Raw genomic sequence first — 16,622 nt, 5'->3', positions numbered from 1 at the left:
TGGATGGATGGATGGATGGATGGATGGATGGATGGATGGATGGACTAATTTACTGCTCTGGAAGGTCAAAATGCTTTGTTAGACATCTAGGATGTAATTACAGACAGTCGGAGGAAACCGATTTTATGTCAAAAGGGCTTGCCGTAGACGTCGGGTACTTTTAATTGCACGGACGCCCAGTAATAAAAAACAAAATGAGAGCAACAAAGAGAAATGTTGAGCCTTCAAGCGCTGCTGCCCTGTGAATAATTTGGGCACAAAACGCAGAGGAAACAAACAAAAGAGTCCCCACATCCACAAACGCACCGAGGCTCATCAGATATCGCGTTTTCCCCAGCTCCGTTTGTCAAAACACCTTTTATGGTGGTCTTTGAAATTCAGGAGCCCCATTAACAGTTCAAGCATATAATCACATCGCCGTAATGAGGTATTAATTAAGCGAGGGGCATCTATTGGCCCGCTAAACAGCCTCATAAACAATCGACAGGAGATTTGTGATTTTTGACTCCCTGACACCATTAAACAAATCAATATTGGGTTTTGCAGAAATGCTCTCCGGCTGGCTCCCTCGCCAGTCTTTGCCAATCAGCTCTGTTGAATACTAATGAGGGAATTAGCTGCCTCGTATTCCGCATGTGTCCCATCAAACAGATCCTTATCAAGTGAGTCTCATTTGCATGGAAGAAGACTCTGCTTTGTAGGTAAAGATTTCACAATATGCCACTCATTATGCCAGCCCAACTCACTCTCCTCCACTCGTCTCTCATTTTCTGGTAGACTCTTGAAAACCCCGTGACCATCGCAGCCACTCCATTCAGTGGCTCCGTTTGGGTTTCTGGTCCTCCAGAGTCATGAGGGCGAAACATAATAAACAGAGAAACACTTTTCAAGTGGTGTGTGCATCTGCAATATGTCAGCTATGGTGAAATTGCGTAATTTGAGATTAAAATGGATTGGAAAAGGAAGTGAAACACATTGAAGAAAATATAACAAAAATGCCTGCAGTTACCTTTTAGTATCCGTAGATATTTCAGTGGAACATGACTCAGTTATTTGGGGTATATGTGTAAGTCCACACGTATTGGAATATTGAGGAAAACAAATACATATTCCAGCATTTCGGCTGTTCATCCACACAGAAACTCAGTTTAATCACTAAAAACGATTATCTAAAAAGGTGGAGATTTAATAAACCTGTATTCTGTTTGTGTGTGTAGAAAATTTAGATTGATGTATTTGTGGCAATAGAGTCTGTGACAAATAAAGCACTAACAAAGGGTTCCCCCAGTGTAATATAAGCTTGGCGGGCCACCAGGCTTAAGTTGCACCCCACCAGGCTAAGCATTGCTGTAATTATTTTATATAGAGCTATAAAATATGAAGAGAGATCTGGACTGAAAACCTGCTGGTTATTCCACCAAATGTTGATTAGTTTTGTTGTTTTCTTTGCATTATTTAAGGTCTCACTGCATCTTTTCCTTTATTTTGACGATTTCTCATTTTCCGCAAATAAATAGAAAATGTTTGCTTGGACTTAGTGAAATCAGAGAAACTGATGATTTTAATTGGTCTCTTGTTTTCTTCCAGACCTGCATATAGTACAGTACATATATATTTAATTCACTGGAACTCTGTAACCTTTGCCTGTCTACAAACTTCTGTCAATAAAGTGACAAAGCATGGATAAAGTGAAAAACATTGACATTTATTTTAATTATATTTTTTATGTTTGCCCTCTTTAGGATTTTAGGTATTATTAAAATAATGTCTTCCAATATCAAAGTGAAATTTTTAATTTTCTGTCAACATTTTTTAATACAAAGACATGATAATGTAAGTAAACTGATTCTAAAGACATTAATGAATAAAAATCTGACATTCTTTCTCATTATTGTGGCATTTAGCAAATATAAATAATTTTCTAAATTCTAACTGTCCTAAAAAATAAAAAAAACTTTTGATCAGATGTAAGACAATGAGAAAAAAAAATATGCGTTTATTTAAACTTCTGGCTTCAATTGTTTATGACCCGTTTCTTCCAAAAGAAACTAAGAAGAAAGGCTTTTCCACAAAGATTCAGTAAATTTGACCCTTAATGTTATTCATGAACTCATTTTGATTTCTTTGTACCTACAGATTACTTTCTCTTTTGTGTCAAAAGAAAAAAATGTAAACATATTTACAAACAAAATTTTAGTTTTGATACTGAATTTGAAAATAATAAGTAAAATAAATCTTAGTAAACTGTTTCAATATTTCCCTCAACAGTTTTGTGGAGAACAGATTCGAGGCTGAGCACAGAAGCTCAGGGTTACGAATACTTTCTGTGGGAGAGAAAAACAAAGAGAGTTCACAAAGTTAATGACAGCGGTAATTGCAAATAATGCATGAATGAAGAGGAACAGGAGCAAATAGCAGAGCGAGGAAGAGGGGTCAATGTGACCTGCAGCAGTTAAAGCGTGTAGCTGCAAAACCTGAAGTTCACACGGAGAGGAGTGGCAGAAACCTGACCTTCCAAGTCTGAATCGCAGTCAAACCTTTTTATGTGTTTCTGCTGCTTCAGCTGCACTGCAAAAGCACAAAACCTGACCAACTTTTTAATCTACTTTCTAGAACAAATATCTTAGTACACTTGAAATAAGACTAAACTAACTAAAGAGTAACTTTTCAGAAAGAATATGATCTTGATTTAAGTCAGTAATTCTTAAATGTAGATTAAACTAGTTCCACTGGCAGATGTTTTCACTTATAATAAGAAAAATGTCTTGTAAAGTGTAAAAAATCTGCCAGTGGAACTAAAACTTTTTTAAAGGACAAATATTCAATATTCAAGAATTATTTACTAAAAACAAGCTCCTATTTCTTCCTGAAAAGTTACTTTAAATAAGACAAAATTAAAGGTGCATTCATACCAGTCCAGTTCAGTCCGGTTCAATCCGGTTCAATCCAACTCCAGTTCGTTTGTCTGGATAATCTGGTTCGTTTGGGAAGGTGTGAATGTGTAATTGACCAAAAAAGTGAACTCTGGTCCGCCTATAAACCTCTTTCTCAGTTAGGTTGAGGTGAACTCTGGTGCGTATTTGAACGTCGCAGAAAGAGGAAGCGGACTACAACGCAGGGCATTCTGGGTAAATACAGCCAAAACAAATGCGGAAGTTTAGCGCTAGCTGGAGAAATGATTTGTGTTTTTTTTTTACCAAAGACAGAAGAGAAATCCAACAACCACAAAAATCTGATTCCACTCCAATTATGTTTACATTTTGCAGAGAAGGAAGTTGCGTTCAGTGGCTTTTTCTCAGGTTTTTGTGTCGTTTACTTCAGTGCTTCTTGATGCAGCGCCCCCACAGGCGAGGAGGTGAACAGATTTTTCAAAGGATTTGGTTGTTTTGTTTTTTTTTTAAAGATCTGCAGCAGCTGAAAAATGTAACAAATGTTGCAACTTTGTCCTTGAATCGATCTGAACCAACCAGACTACCAGGTGGGGAAACAACCTAAGATATTTGCACTAGAAACTAGACGAAAATACGTAGTAAGACGTCGTGTTTTTTTGCAGTAATAATACTAAAAGTGTCTATTTTCACTTATTCTTTCTGCGTATTCTTTGTGTGTTGTGTTCCAACAAATGCAGTCATTTAACTGTGTAAGTATACATTCCTTGAAAAGGGGTTTTTGTGATTCAATCCGTTTATTTTCTATTATTATGACTGTCTCATTCTTTGTGACACTTGTTTGAAATGATCAAATATCAGCAGTTCCTTGTCCAAGTTTAGGTTTCAGCAGGTGAGCGTCTAATTTAATCTATCATGGGAGAAATGAGTGACAGAGGACGGCCTGTTGTCTTTGTGCTGCGTGTGTGGCCGCGGGGCGGTGAGCTAATGCAGGAGATTGACTCTTAATTGCAGAGGGGAACGCTCATCTTTTCTCATTAATGAGACGCAGTCAGAGCCTGGAGATTTTCCTCGCCGCACAAACACACTCCTCCTCCACCAGCCAGGTTAAGTGATGTTTGGATTTTTTCCCAAGCAATGTGGACACAATCAAGATGGGAGTGAGAGAGGAGTTGAAGGAAGACAGTTGTGTGTCTGTGTGCGTCTGTGAAGTGGAGCGGTCACATGTGTGAGTCAAGCAGGTCTCGGTCCAGCCTCTCCACAGAGCCTAACGAGGCAGAAGAGAAGCCATTTATGGGATCGCGTTTCATTTGCATCCATCCAGCCTCCACATCAAAAGACGATGTTAATTTGAGAGCTGCACTGCAAAAACACAAGATCTCACCAAGTGCATTTGGTCTAGTTTCAGATGCAAATGTCTCAGCGCACGCGAAATAAGATAAAACTAATTTAAAAGCAACTTTTCAGGTGGATATAGGAGCTTGTTGTAAGTAAATAATTCCTTAATATTGATGAAAAAGTGCTGGTGGTACTAGTTCATCAGTATTAAAGGGGCAGTGCTATGTATTTCCCAGCCACATTGTGCTTTTTTACTGCATAATCAATGTTAACTTCAGTTGTTATAATGCTATATGTGACTCAAAAGAAATGTACTTGATAATTTAACACTTTTAAATTGGGCCTCTGTCTCTTTAAGAAACTCCTGCTCTTTCTGAAGCTCCGCCTTCAGGAAGTCATCACAACATGGCTCCTCTATTAACCCTTTAATGATGCTTTTACCAGAGTTTCACTGAGAAGTTGCTCCTATAATGAGCTCAGTAGGTGTTTGCTAATCGCTGATGGCTAGTCTGAAGGAGCAGAGTGGGGGAACTGGAGGGGAAACTGCAGGTCTGAGGAGGAGCTGCGTCTCGGAGGCGGGGCTAGGTCCACCCAGGCGTTTTACACATCACGATGTGTAAAAAAGTCGATTTTACATATATACTGCCCTTCTAAGTTGCCTCAAAACCAGCTCCAACATCTTGCTGAAAACTTACTTCTGCGTTAGCTTTGTGTCATTTTAAGTGTTGTCAGATATTTGGACTAGAAGCTGGTTGGTGAGGTTTTGTGTTTTTGCAGTGTGCACCAGCAGAAAGTGTTCCCTGATGCTGCAGCTCCTCTCCGTCTGTCCGGGGGTTAACCTCCGCCTGAACAACGACCGGCGGCTCCCCATGATGCATAACCGCGAGGGATTAGAGCGCACAAAGCGGCGGACTGTTTGGTGCGGCTCTAAAGTGTGCTCCTCCGGGGCTCATTGAGAAATGATTGCCGATTAAGTGTTTGAAGTCCGCCAAAGACGAGTGTGCGTTTTCAGCGATGAAACTCTATCTCTCCTGCTTATGCAGGCAATTTTCCGTCTCTTTTTCCGCTAACTGTACCGCTATGTGTGTTCGCTCCTCGCCAAACTCATTCCACCTCTAGGACCCCAGCTTGACTGGAAGCCAGACGACCAAAAGTGATAAGAGTGAATTAAGATGTTGCTCTCCAGCGGGAATGTTATTATACCGCCAGAGAGTGGCAGTGAGAACAACAGGTGAGCATGTGGAAAATAACTCTGTCTAAATAGCTGGTAATACAGAGTCTACGCAGAGAAAATTATGTTTATTATGTCTTCAAGTCAATCCATGCATGGAAAATCAGGTCAAGTCCTCTGCAACCATTTTTAGAACAGAATTAGGGTGAAAATCTCCAGCAGGAGCTAGAAAAATGATTTTTTTCCCCTCATTTTGTCACATTACAACTTTAGATTTTAATGTAGTTTATTGGAGTTTTAGAAGATGGATCAACATAAAGAAAAATCTCTCAACAGAAGTTGTTTCTTTTACAAATCTGGCCTTTATTGAAGAAAATCACAGTTGAAGGAAACTCAAGAAGTCAAACACATGAAAAAGTTAAACGTTTTGGCGTGAAATTATTGGCTAAATACTGAAAACTGTATTGTATGAAAGTTTTTGCTGGATAAGACAAGTGTTGCTGTTGACTCACCATCCAGGAACCACTTGATGAATTATTGCTGGTTGTGCAGGAGGCTCTACTTCTGCTTTTCAAAGATGCTCGGTGGTGTAACTGAGCATCTGCTTTTAGTCATTTCCATTAGCCTGTTGATGGGAGCATCGTATGTCACCTTTAAGGCATGTTTGATATGTACAACATTGTTATAACAAGTGAAGGTAACATAGTTGGTTGTGCTATAAAATCGCAGTTTGTCTGGAAAATACGTAACATTACACCTTTAAAATTTTGCATTGTTTTCTCTCTCCTACTAGAAATACATACATTTCTGTGTTTGTTAAATGGCAAAATGTGAGAAAGTTTAACGTTAATGAATATCCTCTTAAGGTTCTGCATTTTAAAACCAGGCTTTGCGTTTTTTTGGGGGGTTTTTTGCATTAATTTTGAGGAAGAAAAACTCCGGGAGCAGAACAGTGACGTATGGATGGAAATCCACTGTGGGTCAGTCGACGGCATATGGAACTGTGCTTCCTTTTGATTAATCGAACCCCTCAGAAGACTAATACTCTGAAGTGAACTGGAGGAAATAATTTGTACGAGAGACAATGTTGAGAGTGATGACAAACATAGCTTAGTGTTTCCCTGGTTGCACCTCAGCCCTCCCTTCCGCCCTCCGGTGTCGGCTTTGAAAGTGCGTCCCTCCTCAATAAATTATCGTGTTACACTCATTTGTTTTCATTACTCCATCAAAGCGAATCTGGTCAAGGAGCGGCCATTTTCCGCTGTAGAGAACAAATGTGACTCCGGAGTCACTTCGAGGTTAAGCAAACAGCGAGGAATCTGCAGTTTAATAAAGGGTTAGACTCACATTCTTATGTTACCGCTAAGGAAAGCAGCAGCCACTGGACTTCAGGATGGAAACGGAGCGCGGTGGCGAGCTAACGTTTGAGCTGCTGTCAGGGTTGCCAGGTTTGACTGACAGTTTCCAGCCCAAACACGACATGAAACCCGCCGGAAAAAAACCAGCCCAGATCTCAACCTCTGGTTAATAGTTTCAGATATAAATATATATAAAATGTCATATTCCAATTCACAAATCAATTTCATATCAGATTGAAAGGCTAATAAATAGACTCATAAACACAAAAATGAAGGATATTATATAATTTCAGTATGTTTTAGTTTTAAAACATAATATAGATCCAGTAAGTTGCAGTTTTTTCCCATTGTTTTAATTTGTTTCAGTTAAAAATGTTTTCTCAATTTCAGTTTTTGTTATTCACAAGCCCCCATCTCCCTGCTGGAGGGCAAAAAGCCACTCGTCAACAATGGCTACCATTGGTTTTAGCTGTGCTGTCAGTTCAGACGTGCTAAATTTGAAATGTTTGCGTGATTTATAGAAGTAAAAGGATGCAGTGCTTTGCTACTAATTATCAACACTACGACAACTTTATTATAAGGTCAGGAAAAAGTTTTAACTAAAAACATAATAATAGCGAGGGAGAGGGAAGTAGGTCAGTTATGCTAGCTTGACTTTTACAACTAACATGTAGATGTGCTGCAGAATTCGGTTTGGGTTTTTTTGTTCAGTTAAAAAAAATCAAGCCTGAAAACATAAAACTGTAATGGACTGAATGTTCTGCTCTTTGAGTGTTTTTGTTGGTGTTGAATCCTGATACACTAGTGGAGCTGTTGTTAGCCAGTTACTATGGCAACGAGTCTGCGTGTAGCGTAGCCAACGCAGAAAGCGACGAAACAGAAGAATACGAATGGCTTTGAGTTATTCTTGAAAGGTTTTTCTGCGTTACTTTTCCCTTTGCTGTGGCGCACTGCACTGAATTAATAACACCTCCATCTCCAGGTGTCATTTTATGAATGAGTGAATGAGTTCAGCACGGCTACGGATGGCGTGCTGAACGATGTGTTTGTGCACATGCACAAGATTTCCAGATCTAAACAATAAAATGCAACACGTCTACAGTAACCCTGATCTACTAGGTTATTGTATTTTAGATGTGCCATGTTTTGTGCAGCCCAAAGCCGTTTCATCTCAAATCCAGCCTGGCAACCCGGGTTTCTGTTCGCACGAGGCTGATTCATCACTGATGAACAGTGTTTTCCCCTGTTTGGTGTTGGTAAACAAAAGTTGTAAAAGGAGCTGCGGGTCAGAGAAACCGGAGGGCGAGGGGTGAAGGGAGCCGGCGGCCCCAGCGGACAGGTGGAGGTAAGCCGAGAGGCGCGCCACCCAGGGGGAGGATGAACTTGAGACGTGTCCCTCACCGTCCTGTGAAGGTGGAGGTCAGCAGACAGCCGCGCCGACGGGCAGAGATGCCCCCGCCAGGAGGCGGGACCGGACCCGGCCTCCCTCTGATGAAATGAAGCCACCGGGAGGCCAGGTCAGTCACAATTAGGACTCATAAAATATAATCAAAAGCTCAGAAGCGGGGCTCGGGTGGTTGGGACCGAACAGAGCCGGGCTTTGTGCTGCGAGAGGAATTACTGGCGCGTGAAACAGACGCAGCTTGTTTGGTGACTGAGATGTATCTCTCAATCAACTGCTAAAGGTTAAAGCACTATTGTCCATCTCCTCAGACAACGAGACAGTAGCTGCGTTTCCATTACAGATGTTCAGCTTCTATCCTCCACAAATCTGGAACAAACTTCCAGAAAACTGCAAAACAGCCGGAACACTGAGTTCCTTTAAATCAAAACTAAAACCCCTCCTGGTTGGAGTCGCTTTGGAACCATAATAAATAAAACATTTACCTTGTATTTGATGTGTATCAATGATTTTGATGATGGCGCTTATCAAATGTAAAGTCTGTTATCGGTTTGTCAATTAGTGACTGTGAATTTATCGCTGTAATGATTATTACAATGTAGCCAATGTTCCATTTACTACTAATCAAAAGTAACTCTAAACAGATGGGTCGTAAACCGTTCCGGAACATTACTGCCTTAACCCTGGAAATGTTCTTCAAGTGATAGAAGACTGACTTTGTAACTGTCTTTTTGTGATTCTGAAGGTCAAAGTCCATCACTAAACCCAGACTTCAGGCCTGATTGATGGTTTCTAGCTGTGGTAAACAAAACAAAGATAAAATCTTCAGTTTTGTTTCTGTTCAGCTGGAGAAAGTTCCGGCGATGAAATCGATGAAATCCAGTTAAAATGCCACGTGAATAAGTTTAAATCGTTAAAAACATGCCATGCCTTTATTATAATGAACTAAAATTAATGAAATAAAGAAAACGGAAATTGAGAAAACATTTTTGTTAACTGAAATAAATAAAAACGGTGATTATTAGGTATAATCTACGACTGCAACTGTATTATGTGTTTAGAAAACTAAGCTGAAGCTATAATACTGAAATCATAGTTATGAAATCCTCTGTTTTTGTTTTATGAATCTATTTATTAGACTTTCAAATTGATGTAAAATTTAATTTACGGCGACCAGAGTCAATTATTGTTCGGCAATAATAGAAGTTTTGAGGATTTTATCTTGTTTTTAGTATTTATTACTCAATCGATGTAAACATAATCACAATACTTTGACCTTCTTAAACTCTACAAATATGAAAAAAACTAAAACTACTGCAATAATTAAACTAGAACTAAACAACATTTAACTAATAATAGTTAATAAAAAACTAACTGAATTATACTAAAACTCTCTATGGAGGGAAATAACACAGAAAACATGAAATTAACAGTTGAAATAACAAATAATGTAAATTGGGGAGCAGTAGAAGAAGAAAGCAGCCTAAACCTACAGCAGCAGCATCACTGATGGATGATTATTGAGGAGTTTAGAAGGAGAATTTTAAATTCTGCTTTTAACATGGCGCCAATGAAGAGAAGTTAAAATGAAATATGATTTGTGTTTTTCATTTCCGAACCTTAGAGGTTGTTTGTTTTCCAGCAGCATTTCTATCTGGGCCGTTTTATTGTTTGGGTTTTTGAAAGCCGGTAATTAAAGCAGCTGCGAATTTGTATTTCTGTTGTCTGGGGCCTTGGGGCAGGATTAGCAGCATTTAGCATTTAGCATTGTGGGGCGCGCCCCGCCCCCTGAAGTAGGCGAGATAAAAAAAACAAAAAAACGGAGACATGAGTTTATTATGGGAAAAAAATACAGTTTGTTTATGTAATCGCTAAAACTGAGTCAGACTTTATGATTTTTTACTCAGACATGTGGAGGTCGCAGTTGTAACTGAAGCTTCTTTCATGCAAACGTTGGTTTTTATCGATAATTTTGAGTTTTTAATTTAACAAACGTTACATCTTACCACCAGTTTGGTTTGTGGTTTTCACACCGAAGTGACGCCAAAAGGTATTTGGAACCGCGGTTTCTTTCTGACACTCATTAACGGGTATTACAAGAACACGTCAAGCGTGAACATATTTCCCATCTCCGCAGAACAACTCGAACAAAGGCCGACGTTATGGGCAAGGAATCCTCAGATGCTAACTCGGCATTATTCCCGCCTGCGGCTGCACCTGAGGGTGATATCTCGACTCCCAAGCTTATTACACCTGCCCGTCAAGCTGCGGCTCGGAGCGATCTGCCCGGCAACAAACAGGATCTGAGCTGCCGTTTGGAATGACCTGCTGCACAGACTTGCTGGCTGGGAGGAAGTTTTCTGTTAGCGGCTGTACTTTTGAGGGCAGATCAGGACGATGAGCTGCTGAGAAGGTAATAAGTCATTTTCACTGATTCATTATTCAGCTGCCTTGACACACCGATGTCCACACAGATAACATCTGCGACAAATTAGACTTTATACAGAGTCACCGATTTGACTCTGAAGTTTGTTTGCTTTTTCTCTACTGGAGGCCCTCAGGTGTGATTCAAGCAAAACGCATCGAAATCTGTGAAAGATTCAAAGTTAGTTTGTTTTTACGCTTCCGTTTGGGTCTCAACTGCTTGAAAAAAAAAAAACACCCAACTGTTTCTGGCAATAAGTTCATGTTTTGTGGTGTCAGGAAAGTGAGCTGTTTCAAAAACCTTTTGAATGTAACCAAATCAGGAGGCACTGCCTGATTTGGTTACATTCCAAATCAGGCAGACTGGTTGTACCTAGCAACCCCAGTGGAACGCCACCTGTTACCTAGCAACCCCTAAGTTCATGTTTTGTGGTGTCAGGAAAGTGAGCTGTTTCAAAAACCTTTTGAATGTAACCAAATCAGGAGGCACTGCCTGATTTGGTTACATTCCAAATCAGGCAGACTGGTTGTACCTAGCAACCCCAGTGGAACGCCACCTGTTACCTAGCAACCCCAGCTGAGTTCCTCAACGTTTGGTTGGCTGGTTTTTATTGCTGTATGCTCTGTATGGCTGCTAGAAAAGACAAGCGTTCTGCTGTTGACCACGTGCTGTGTTTTTGATGGTTGTGCAGCAGGCTCCACGTCTGCTTTTCAAAGATGTTCAGTTGTGTAATTGAGCATTTGTTTGGATTAAAAGTGACACTTTCTCTGAGCATTGTTTCACTTTATGTTAGATTCATCACAACAATTCAATCATTATTCAATAATTATTAATGATTATTGATCACATATGGAACTGATCAAATTTATGCTAATTATCAGTAATTAGCAACAAGAATTTATTTCATTTGTCTCTAATCCCCTTATTTTCTCCCTGGAATTGGATTAAAACATAAAACTGGATGACGACAACCTGGCAAAACCTGAACTTTTACAAACTTTTAAAATGTGCATCTCGTCAGGGTGAAACCCAATAGAAGCAGTAAGGGTGTACTTAGTTTTACACAGTTTAGTAGCTTCTGTTTTGGTCCGATTTGTCCCGTGTTCATTGTTCACGTAAAGGAACCATCTGAGCACGGCTGTCAGGAAACGTGTCAGAGCTGCAGGTCTTGTTGTAAAACTCAAACATGAAGGCGTCAGCCAGGTGGGATCGGTATTTGTGTTTAGCATCTGAAGTGGCTTTACGGTATTTTTCTCACAGTAAATAGCAGAATGCCTGCAGACTGGTTGCAAATGTGCAGCAGGAGAGAAAAGTTTACTTTCCTCATGCATTCCTCCACCTTAGCTCTGTCATAAGCTATTTTCTGCTCCACTGCAAATCCTAATTGATCGAGTTCAATCTTAGCTTTACATTACATGGGCAGATGACATCATTTGATACTGATAGTTTGCAGCGCTCTCCCAGCCTAATGTTGTTTTGCCAGCTTTTACGGCAACGCACCGTCTAGACAAAGGCGTGTGTACACAGAAACGGTGTGTACAAATGTTTAGACAATCATTATTTTAATTTAAAAATGTTAAGGTTGACTTACCTCTGGTGGATAGTGCCAGTCATTGTTGGATGAGTGTTATGCTAAGGCCTCTGGCGCGTTGCTTTCCCCTGCAGCTCACATGCTTCATGAGGTTGTGTCAAGAGCCAGGAGACAATGGAGCAATTTATGAGACAGCTGAAGATCAGGTTCTGCTGTCACTCACAGATTAGACTGCAAACTGATGCATCTGCAAGGCAACAGAGGAAACATGTTTCACGCTTTTCTGTCGGGTTCAACTTCCCGCTTCTTTGACGCCGTAAATAGACGCATTAAAAACAGAAAGAAAAAAAAATTACAGGAACTGTTTTGAGTTTGAAACGTGGAAAATTTGTTGGGGAAAATTCTGAAATTTTGAGATGAATCTCAGAAATCTGCTTTTGAAACACAGATCTCCAGGTTGTTTTTCTCAAAAATGTATTAAATTAATCTTTTGAAACAGAAATTACCAACTTTTTTCTGTAACATTTATGAGACTAATCTCAAAGTTTTTGAGTCGTCTTCTTTGTGGTTTTCGCCAGCAGTAACATCCGGTTGTTGATCATGTGACTCGTTTGATGTGAATAAATAGTTTCCATTGCAGTTTTGTGAAATACACAAATTGTGACATGGCCAAAAAAAAAAACACCTCATTCCACCTCAAACTTGCCAAAACAAGTTTTTTTCAAAGTTGCTGTTTCCTTAAAGTGAATCTATGTTTTAAATGTCAAACTGTGCAGTTATCTGCTCAATGGAAACGCAGCTACTGGTGTAATCAGAAGGTAAAAACTGCTGTGATTTGATCGATAAAATAATAGTCTATAGGGCCACATTGAAAGCTATGGCGGGCCGGGTTTGGCCCCTGCGCCCCATGTTTGACACATCTCATAACTTTTATTTTCTGGATAAATGCATACATTTCTCAGATGTTTCTGTGTTAAAAGGTTTTGCCTTTGTGTTAAATCCAGATCAAGTTTTCTGCTGTAACGTCACCAAAGCTTCGCTGTTTAGTGTTTTTTTCTCCAAATGTAAAAATCTTCAGCATCAAGACCCCATTTCCTTTCGACATACCATAGTCACTCTTTCTAACAAGATAATTAAGAGGCTGTGAAACATCAGTCACTTCGGCCTTTATTGGCATTCATTTCTTCAGGGTAGCACAGCAGCCTCCCAGAGGGGCTTCTAAATCAACCTTAAGACCCAAGACTAGCGCTTTAACCCTTTGACTACCCCGCTCTGACTCCGCCCCCTATTCAAAGCTTGTCCTTTGGACATTTACTAATAAACAACAGGTCAGCACCTGCAGTGGCAGGTGATTTATTTGACCCTGAGCAGCGGGGCGGGCGCAGCTTTGAGGAGAGGGAGAGAGCCTGGATGGAGGAGCAGCTCCTCGGCCCTGGAGGCCTGGAAGTCGACGCCCCCTCTCTAAAGCACTTACCACTCACTTAGTTCTGCTTCTCATCTGGCCGGTTTGCTTTATTTCACTCGTAAAAGATGGCAGAATAATTCCAGTTTATCACAGTGAGCTCATAAAGACCCCGAAGGGAAGGTGTTAGCGGTCCCTGTGGTCCCACAATGCCTTGCAACAGCTTTCAGTCGCATTGTAAACACAAACCTGAATGTGTTTTAACATGGAGGGGAAACATTTAGGCCTTTCAAATTGTGTTTATGAATAGAAATCTGAAAAGTGTGGCATCTTTGACCATTTTTCTGAAGAGAATAACTGTGTTTGTTGCGCTACATTCACACACCAGACAGATGCGACCAAATCCGACTTTTCCCAGAAGTCTGAACGGCACGATTCTGACCTTTTCACCCCCCAAAAATCCAGTCTGTGCCACGTCCACATATGGAACTAAATCAGATACATGTTGTTGTCGGCGTGTCTGCAGTCAGAACAGTTATGTTGCATTTAATCCGACTTTTACGCTGTCGGCGTTGAACCGATGCGGTAAATTCAGACGTAAATAATGGCTGAAAATTATAGTTATGAAAATCTGAAAGAAGTCTGTCAGCAAAGCGCGTCACCTCAGTCACATCCAACCAGACTTCAGGAGTCAGTCAAAACTTCAGAGATTAATCTCACAAAACTTGTAGAGAAAACTCAGAAATTTCTGAGTTTCAAAAGTGAAAAATTTATTTTCTTTTAAACTTCTTCAGAACTTCCTCCGTGTGTTCCCCGATCTTCATCGGAGGTTGTCAGATCAATCCAAAATATCGATAATATCAATGCCAAGTTGGTATCAATATCGGATCGTTGCTAGCTTGCTAAGATCGATACTTTAGTTTCAGATTCCACCTTGAAATTTGGTTTTATTTCTCTACTCCAGTTTCTCAGCTCTACCTCAAAAAATTGTTGTTTTTTTTTGGTTTTAATTTTCTCTCATGATATTTTGCTCTTTGTCAATATAGAAAAAAACATTCAAATCATGTTAATATAAAGCAGTTTTTAGTTACCAGAAAACTTTGTCCAAATTCTGTCCTCGGAGCTCAGCTTGGGTTGCTAGGTAACGGGTAGAACTCCAATGGGGTTGCTAGGTAACCTGCTGGCTTAGCTGGGGTTGCTAGGTGACGGGCTGATTTGTGACTTACAATCTGAAAGTTTTTGAAACAGCTCATTTTTTAAGACACCAAAAATCATTAAATTATTGCCAAATACCGTCTGGACGTTGTTTTATTTTAAATGTTTGAGCCGTTTTTAGAAGCAGTTGAGACTCAAATGAAAGTACAAAAACATGCAAAATGTGAATTTTAAATAAAAAAGTATCTATCAGCAGTGCAGGTCCTGTATTTAATTAGTGTTGGACCGATTTGCAAAATCTGCGGTATCACACACCGATAGTGTTCATGATGTTCTCCAACGGTGAAATCTTACACACACACACGTGTGTAACAATGTTTCGGACTATCAAGTAAATCACATCAAAATCCACAGAGGTTTGTTATCGAATATGGAAAAAGTTTAAGGGAGTGAATATCTGTGAGTGGCGCTGTACGCGCCGTCACGTTGGGAGGCGGAGGAACGAGATTAAAGGACGTTTCCACATCATCTGTCCACTGGAACGAGCCGATCAGACAAGGCACCGCGCAGGATGCTGTACGAGGACCGAACTACAGCACAATTACAGAGTAACAGGAAATTAAAAAATTCTTGCAATGCCGATTCACCACTCAGAGTAATTCTTCTCCAGTCGGGCCTGACCCCTCCGTGAACCCCAGCCTGAAAAATGGGGAGAACAAAAACAGTTGTGTGCATTATTATGTAGCCCCAGACACAATATTTATACCCCTGTAGAGAAGTAAGACAAGTAAAAAAAAAAAATTCAGTGACTGTTTAGGCCGTCTGGTTCACCCGGTGGAGGATTTTTTGACTCGAGCCCTGGTGCCAAGTGCAGATAACTCTGCTGCAGTTAATTCCCTGCATAATACGGGATAAAGCCCAAAATGTTCCACCGTTCCCTCAATAATTACACCAGAATTTTATTCAGCTCTTTGGCTTCTGGGAGGCTGGTGGTTACCATGGTTACTAAAGCTAACAACATGGCAAAAACTGAAATTCAGAAAACGTCTTTGTTAACTGTAATAAATAAAAATGGGGAAAATATTATCCAATATGTTTTATTGTAAAACATATTGAAATGATAGATTCTTTATTTTTGTGTTTATGAATCTATTTAAAATGGAGAGCAGTCGGTTCACCATGCAACAATAATTAAACATATTTTTGAAAATCATATCTAATCAATACATGATCACAATACAATATTCTGTACCTGAAACACTAAAACTACTATTAATGATTAAACAGCAAAAACTCAAACTCTTACTAAGTCGTTTTGTTCTAGTTTCTAGTATTTATATCTTAATACATTTGGAATAAGACAAAACTGACATAAATGTTCAGAAAGTTATAGGAGCTTTTTTAAACTAAATAATTATTTAATGTTGATAGAAAAGGCAAATTATTTCACTCATGACATGGGAAAAATATTATAAATTAAATAATCGGCTATGAAACTAGAACTTTTTCATCAATATTGAGGAATTGTTGATTTAAAACAAGCTCCTAAATGTCGCTAAAAAGTTACTTACTTACTCAGTTTTCTTATTTTAAGTGAACTAAGCAATTTGCACAGAAACTCGACCAAAAATAATTGGTAAAATTTTATGTTTTTCTAGTGTAATAGAAACTAAACAAAAAGTAAACAAGACCTAACTAATAACAAACAATAAAAACTAGCAAACACTCTAGAAACTAATTAAAACTAAATGATTTGGACAACGAAAAGTCACAACAGAACCGATAACTCGGTGCTCAAAGCTTCGTCGGTGTTTGGACAGGAGGAAAATGCAGCAGAAAACAACAACAACACCTAGTTTGTAATCAGCATTATTCTCTCAGCGTCGTTTTTACGCAGACATAATCAGGCAGCGGTAAAAGTTTCACTCCGCTGAAAGAGTCCTCAGTTAGAC

At 39.6% G+C, this 16,622-nt stretch overlaps 1 long non-coding RNA gene across 6 annotated transcripts in view; it reads left to right on the top strand.

Annotated features, from left to right (window-relative positions):
- Window positions 1–16,622, top strand: part of LOC103477130 (uncharacterized) — a 111,328-nt gene that overhangs the window by 68,697 nt on the left and 26,009 nt on the right. For 5 of the 6 annotated variants that reach the window (XR_535590.2, XR_535591.2, XR_535585.2 and 2 more), the window contains one exon: window positions 10,295–10,570. The exons of the other annotated variant lie outside the window; for it this stretch is intronic. This is a non-coding gene — a long non-coding RNA (uncharacterized LOC103477130). The remainder of the gene's footprint in view (window positions 1–10,294; window positions 10,571–16,622) is intronic. 6 annotated transcript variants of the gene reach the window in all.

Source organism: Poecilia reticulata, linkage group LG15 (genome assembly GCF_000633615.1).
Source record: "Poecilia reticulata strain Guanapo linkage group LG15, Guppy_female_1.0+MT, whole genome shotgun sequence".
NCBI classification, from domain to species: domain Eukaryota; kingdom Metazoa; phylum Chordata; class Actinopteri; order Cyprinodontiformes; family Poeciliidae; genus Poecilia; species Poecilia reticulata.
The sequence above is the reverse complement of the archived record's forward strand: the minus strand, read 5'-3'. Positions and strand labels throughout refer to the sequence as shown.